Consider the following 7,043-nt stretch of genomic DNA (forward strand, 5'->3'; position numbering starts at 1 on the left):
AACGTGATGCCATCCAAGGCTATTACATCACTTGGCACTACATCCCTAACAGTTTTTGGCCGAGCACAACGACCTCAGTTTTATCAGAATTGAGATGCAAAACGTTATCCGTCATCCAATCTTTAATCCCTTTGATACATGCCTGTAATTTGCACAACCGGCTGACTTCATCAGGTTTAATCGAGAGATATAATTGCGTATCATCGGCATAACAATGGAAGTTGATGGAGTGTTTCCTTATCAAATTACCCAGAGGAAGCATGTACAAGATAAACAGTATTGGACCAAGAACCGAGCCTTGAGGAACTCCATAACTAACTGTAGTTGGCTGAGAGGAGTTGTTATTAACGTGAACAAACTGGGAACGGTCAGTTAAATAGGACTTAAACCACATCAGTGCTGATCCCTTAATACCAATTGTTTGGTCCAGTCGTGCCAGAAGAATATTGTGGTCAATTGTGTCAAACGCTGCACTGAGGTCCAAGAGAACCAGTATAGAAACAAATCCTCTGTCTGAAGCGGTTAGAAGGTCGTTGCTAACCTTGACAAGTGCTGTTTCCGTACTATGATGTTCCCTGAAACCTGACTGGAAATTCTCGAATAAACTGTTGGATTTAAGGAAATCACAAAACTGATTAGCGACTATTTTCTGCAAGATCTTAGATAAAAACGGGAGATTTGAGATGGGTCGATAATTATTTAGAACAGTAGGGTCCAGGTTAGGTTTTTTGAGAGGTGGGATGGGATCTAAAACCTGTGTTTTAGATCCCATCCCCCCATCCTTCTTTAAATCAGTTTATAGCTTTTTGGACCATGATTTACTTAATATCAATAATTGTTCACTTCAGACAGGTGTTTTCCTGTGTAAGTTCTCAGTCATCCAGGTCATGGTTATCCAATTATAATGTCCCAGCTTATGTGAAAAGCACTGACCACACCCCACAGGGTTAATAATCTGGGACATGATCAGCCACTCTCTGAACTGAAGAAGTCTCTTGGATGAGAGACGAAACGTCTTCAAGAACTTTCTAAAAGTCCAGTGGATCGAATCAACAGCTTTTGGACAGGTGTATTCCCAACCTCTCTCTTCAAATCCTCCCCCTTCTTGATCTCTTCTCCCTGTAACCTCACTCTTCCACTTGGGTCCCTCTCATTCACACACATGTACTCTGTCTTACTGCGGCTAACCTTCATTCCTCTCCTTTCCAGGACAAACCTCCACCTCTCTAGCTTCTCCTCCACCTGTTCCCTGCTCTCACTGCAGATCACAATGTCATCTGCAAACATCATAGTCCATGGAGATTCCTGTCTGACCTCGTCTGTCAGCCTGTCCATCACCATAGCAACAAGAAGGGGCTCAGAGCTGATCCCTGATGCAGTCCCACCTCCACCTTGAACTCCTCTGTCACACCTACACACACCTCACCACTGTCTTACAGTCTTCATACATGTCCTGCACCGTTCTAACATACTTCTCTGCCACTCCAGACTTCCTCATACAATACCACAGTTCCTCTCTGGACACCCTGTCATCAGCTTTCTCCAGATCTACAAAAACACAATGCAGCTCCCTCTGGCCTTCTCTGTACTTCTCTATCAACATCCTCAAAGCAAATACTGCATCTGTAGTACTCTGTTTTGGCATGAAACCATACTGCTGCTCACAAATGTTCACTTCTGCCTTTAGTCTAGCTTCCACTACTCTCTCCCATAACTTCATTGTATGGCTCATCAGCTTCATTCCTCTGTAGTTGCCACAACTCTGCACATCTCCCTTGTTCTTAAAAATGGGCACCAGCACACTTCTCCTCCATTCCTCAGGCATCTTCTCACTATCTAAGATCCTGTTGAACAACCCAGTCAGAAACTCTACTGCCACCTCTCCTAGACACTTCCAAACCTCTACAGGTATATCATCAGGACCGACTGCCTTTCCACTCTTCATCCTCTTCAATGCCCTCCTCACTTCATCCTGACTAATCTTTGCTACTTCCTGGTCCACAACAGTCACCTCTTCTAGTCTTTGTTCTCTCTCATTTTCCACGTTCATCAACTCTTCAAAGTACTCTTTCCATCTTCCCATCACACTACTGGCACCTGTCAATAGACTTCCATCCCTATCCTTAATCACCCTAACCTGCTGCACGTCCTTCCCATCTCCGTCTCTCTGTCTTGCCAACCGGTATAGATCAGTCTCTCCCTCCTTACTGTCCAACCTAGCATACAAGTCATCATAAGCTTCTTGTTTGGCCTTTGCTACCTCTACCTTCACCTTACGCTGCATCTCCCTGTACTCCTGTCTACTCTCCTCAGTCCTCTCAGTGTCCCACTTCCTCTTGGCTAACCTCTTTCTCTGTATACACTCCTGTACCTCCTCATTCCACCACCAAGTCTCCTTATCTACTTTCCTTCCAGATGACACACCAAGTACTCTCCTCCCTGTCTCCCTGATCACATTAGCTGTAGTTGTCCAGTCATCTGGAAGCACCTCCTGACCACCCAGAGCCTGTCTTAACTCCTTCCTAAAAGTCATGCAACCCCGCTGTTCTCTGGTACGGTTTAAACTGGTTCAAGTCATATCTTACTGGAAGAGTTTTTAAAGACATGGATGAACATTCCTCTAAGAGCTATGAACTGAAGTGTGGTGTCCCCCAAGGCTCAATTTTAGGTCCAACTCTTTTTAATCTTTATATGTTACCGCTGGGGGGTGTCATCAGGAGGCATGGCATTAATTTCCACGTGATGCTGATGACACACAGCTTTACGTCGCTGTGTCCCCTGACGACACTGGGCCAAAAGATGCCCTTTTAAAAATGCCTTTTAGATGTTAAGTTATGGATGGGGGGTAACTTCTTACAGCTCAACCAGGACAAAACAGAAGTACTGGTCACCGGTCCTGAAGCACACCGAGAAAAACTTCATTTAAAACTCAAAGCCCTGGCTTTTAAGACACCTGAGCAGGTAACAAACCTTGGTGTTATTCTAGATTCTAATTTGAATTTTAATGCTCATGTCAAAAATACGGTTAAGAGTGGATTTTATCATCTAAAGAACATTGCCAGGGTAAGACCATTTTTATCTCCAACCAACACAGAGACACTAATGCACGCTTTTATTACTTGTAGAATTGATTACTGCAACGCTCTTCTTTCTGGTCTCTCCAAAAAAACCACTACTCCATGACAACATCTCCTAAACTCAGCTGTAGGAGTTCTGACGAGGACCAGAAAGAGAGCTCACATTACACCGATGTTTCTGCACTGGTTACCAGTACGCTTCAGAACCATTTTAAGATCCTTCAGGTGGCTCAGCACTGACCCAGCCCCGCTCTACATCAACGGTGAGTGTGTGGAGAGGATCCAAATCTTCCGGTTTCTTGGCGTCCTCATCTCCTCCGATGTCTCCTGGTCGGACAACACGAATGCCATCATCAAGAAGGCACAGCGGCTCTACCTCCTGAGGGTTCTAAAAAAATACGATACAGGTCCATCAAATCAAGGACTAACAGGTTCCACAACAGCTTCTTCCCGAAAGCCATCACACATCTAAACTCAAACACCCAATGATAGCCCCCCCAACACACACACACACGCACACACACACACACACACACACACACACACACACACACACTTAGAAATTCCTCAGTCAGGCACATGCAATACGCCGTGAATTTGATGTATACACCTGTAAACAATCAGAAGCGTAACGACTGAATACACTTGTATTTGTATTTATTCTTACTCTTTTCTACTGTAAATTATTGCACTGCAAGGAATTGCCCAAATCTCATTATACCATGTATGGTGACAATAAAAGGCTTGCTATTTGTATTCTATTCTTTTAATGGTTTTTAAATATCTTAATGGTCTTGGTCCTAATTATTTATCTGATTTGCTTTTAACATACACACCCTCTAGATCTCTCAGGTCTTCAGGCACTGCTCTTTTAATTACTCCAAAAGTTTAACCAGAACATATGGGGAGGCCTCCTTTTACCCCTACGGCCCACGTTAGTGGAACAGCTTGCCTGAGGACCTGAGGAAATCAGAGTCTGTGGACATTTTTAAAATCAAACTCAAGATCCACCTTTTTAACTTGGCTTTTAACTGAAAATGTATTGATCTTTTTATTTATTTATTTATTTATTTTCTTTAAAGTAATACTTTTAACCTTTTAGTCTACCTTGTGTGTGTGTGTTGGGGATGACGGGCGGATTTTTCCTGTGTAAACTGTTTTTATATGGTTTTTATGTAAAGCACTTTGGGCTACACACTCTGTATGAAAAGCGCTTTATAAAGGAAGTTTGATTGATTGATTGATTGTTCCGAGTAGCTGTTGACCTTCACCAGGGCTGCGCTTTATCACCAATTCTGTTTGTGATTTTCATGGACAGGATATCAAGGCGTAGTCGTGGTGAGGAGGGGTTACAGTTTGGTGGCCTGAGGATTGCATCGCTGCTTTTTGCAGATGATGTGGTCCTGTTTGCGTCATCAGCCTGTGACCTGCAGCGCTCACTGGTCCGGTTTGCAGCCGAGTGTGAAGCGGCGGGGATGAGGATCAGCACCTCCAAATCTGAGGCCATGGTCCTCAGCAGGAAACCGGTGGACTGCCTTCTCCGAGTGGGGAATGAGGTCCTTCCACAAGTGAAGGAGTTTAAGTATCTTGGGGTCCTGTTCACGAGTGAGGGAACAATGGAGCGTGAGATTGGACGGAGAATTGGGGCAGCAGGAGCGGTATTGCAGTCGCTTTACCGCACTGTTGTCACAAAGAGGGAGCTAAGCCGAGAGGCAAAGTTCTCCATCTACCGTTCAATCTTCGTTCCTACCCTCACCTGTGGTCATGAGCGATGAGTCATGACCCAAGGAACGAGATCACGGATACAAGCGGCTGAAATGGTCTTTCTCAGACGGATAGCTGGTGTCTCCCTTAGAGATAAGGTAGAAACACTGCTGTTCATGAGGGGCTCAGAGTAGAGCCGCTGCTCCTTCACATGGAAAGGAGTCAGTTGAGGTGGTTTGGGCATCTGGTGCGGATGCCTCCGATACGCCTCCCTAGGGAGGTGTTTCTGGAACGTCCAGCTGGGAGGAGACCTCGGGGCAGACCCAGGACCAGGTGGAGGGATTATATCTCAACACTGGCCTGGGAACGCCTTGTCAGAGCTGGTGGATGTGGGGGGGAAAGGGAAGTTTGGGGCTCCCTGTTGAAGCTGCTGCCCCCGCGACCCGACTACGCATAAGCGGTGGAAGATAGATGGATGGACATTCCTAACAAACTCCTCCTTCAAGATAACTCCTACTCCATTTCTCTTCCCATCTACACCATGATAGAACAACTTGAACCCTGCTCCTAAACTTCTAGCCTTGCTACCTTTCCACCTGGTCTCCTGGACACACAGTATGTCTACCTTCCTTCTCTGCATCATGTCAACCAACTCTCTACCTTTTCCTGTCATAGTTCCAACATTTAACGTCCCTACTCTCAGTCCTATACTCTTGGTGTTCCTCTTCTCTCTCTTCCTAGGAACACACTTTCCTCCTCTCCTTCTTCGACCAACAGTAATCCAATTTCCACCGGCACCCTGTAGATCAACAGCGCCGATGGCGGTCGTTGTTAACCCGGGCCTCGACCGATCCGGTATGGACGTCAAAGGTTTGATTCGCATGTTTGATTTGGCAAAAGTTTTATGTCAGATGCCCTTCCAGACACAACCCTCTGTATTTATCCGAGCTTGGGACCGGCACAATAATATACTGGCTTGTGTCCTCTTGTGGCTACATTGGGCACTTAATTTAGGGGTAACAGCTGGTAACCTGTCAGGTGACCGAGACCTGTCAAGAGGCACAGGCGCACACATTCCTCTGTGCATCATTCCACACAGAAGTCAGTCCATCCATCCATCCATCCATCCATCCATCCATCCGTCCATCCATCCATCCACTTCATCCGAGGAGCCACTGAAAAGCAGACACACACACATTCACACCTACAGTCAATTTGGACAGGCCAATGACCCTGAACATGTTTCTGGAGGTGGAAGGAAGCCGGAGAACCTGGAGAGAACCCACGCACACATGGGGAGAACATGCAAACTCCACACAGAGCGGGACTCGAACCCAGAACCAACTTCCTGTGCAGCGAATACCCAAGTCACTTTTCAAAATAAAACGTCTTTAGACACATAACAAGAAAAAGGAACAATCAAACGTCCTGTGCTGCCTGATGGCCGACCCGACAACAACCTCAACCCACTGGTTGACACCCCTGTGGGGGGGGGGGGGGTTAGGGTTAGGGGTAGGGGGGCAGTGACTCTGTGGTAGAGTGGGTCGTCCAAGGATTTGGGGCGCACCGCCCATTGCTGCCTGTCACTCTGCCCCCCCACATACTGGTGTCACAGTAACAGCCTGCAGCTCAACACCCCCAAAACTAAAGAGGTGGTCATTGACTTCAGGGGGGGCAGACCGAGACCTAGACCAGTTCTGATAGGAACAGAGGAGGTGGAGGTTGTGCAGACCTATAAATATCTTGGGCTGTGGCTGGACAACAAGCTGGACTGGACCAGCGACACGAGGCAGCTGGACCAGAGAGAACAGACTCACAGGTGTGGAGGAGAATCCATCCTTTAGAACCAAACATCGTTCAGAACCAGATCAGAAGGAAAACAGAGAGAATGGAAGTTCTGGATTCTGTCTATGTGACCCGGACCCGATTGACCCACAGACCGGCTGACCCACAGACCGACTGACCCACAGACCTACTGACCCAGAGACCGGTACCGATTGACCCACAGACTGAATGACCCACAGACCCACTGCCCCAGAGACCGACTGACCCGGGGGTCGGGACTCTGTGTTGTTTTTTTACTCCTGGTTCAAACTGTTCTGGCAGGTTTCATGTTTTTTACACACACACACACACACACACACACACACACACACACACACACACACACAGAGCACTGGGCTGTTGGTGCATGTTCTTGTGATTATTTCCACGACTATTGAGCAGTAGTGTCCGGTTTGAATGCCTCCACTGAACTGTAAG

The sequence above is a fragment of the Antennarius striatus genome, chromosome 14 (assembly GCF_040054535.1).
Source record: "Antennarius striatus isolate MH-2024 chromosome 14, ASM4005453v1, whole genome shotgun sequence".
NCBI lineage: Eukaryota > Metazoa > Chordata > Actinopteri > Lophiiformes > Antennariidae > Antennarius > Antennarius striatus.